Genomic DNA, 607 nt, shown 5'->3' on the forward strand with positions numbered 1-607 from the left:
CATGGCAGTTGCTTTAATGCATTTATGGTTGTGTTCCTGGTCAAGACAATCTCCTGAACTCCAAACTGAATGTCAGAATGGGAAAGAAAGGTTATTTAAAAGTCCATTTTGAGCGTGGCATGGTTGGGGTGCCAGACGGCCGGTCTGAGTATTTCACAATCGGCTCAGTTACTGGGATTTCACGCACAACCATTTCTAGGTTTACAAAGAATGGTGTGAAAAGGAAAAACATCCAGTATGGCGTAGTCCTGTGGGCAAAAATGCCTTGTTGATGCTAGAGGTCAGAGGAGAATTGGCCGCCTGATTCAAGCTGATAGAAGAGCAACTTTGACTGAAATAACCACTCGTTACAACCGAGGTATGCAGCAAAGCATTGTGAAGCCACAATACGCACACCTTAGGCGGATGGGCTACAACACAGAAGACCCCACCGGGTACCACTCATCTCCACTACAAATAGGAAAAAGAGGCTTCAATGTGCAAGAGCTCACCAAAATTGGACAGTTGAAGACTGGAAAATGTTGCCTGGTCTGACGAGTCTCGATTTCTGTTGAGACATTCAGATGGTAGGGTCAGAATTTGGCGTAAACAGAATGAGAACATGGAT

This window comes from Etheostoma spectabile, chromosome 3 (assembly GCF_008692095.1).
Source record: "Etheostoma spectabile isolate EspeVRDwgs_2016 chromosome 3, UIUC_Espe_1.0, whole genome shotgun sequence".
NCBI classification, from domain to species: domain Eukaryota; kingdom Metazoa; phylum Chordata; class Actinopteri; order Perciformes; family Percidae; genus Etheostoma; species Etheostoma spectabile.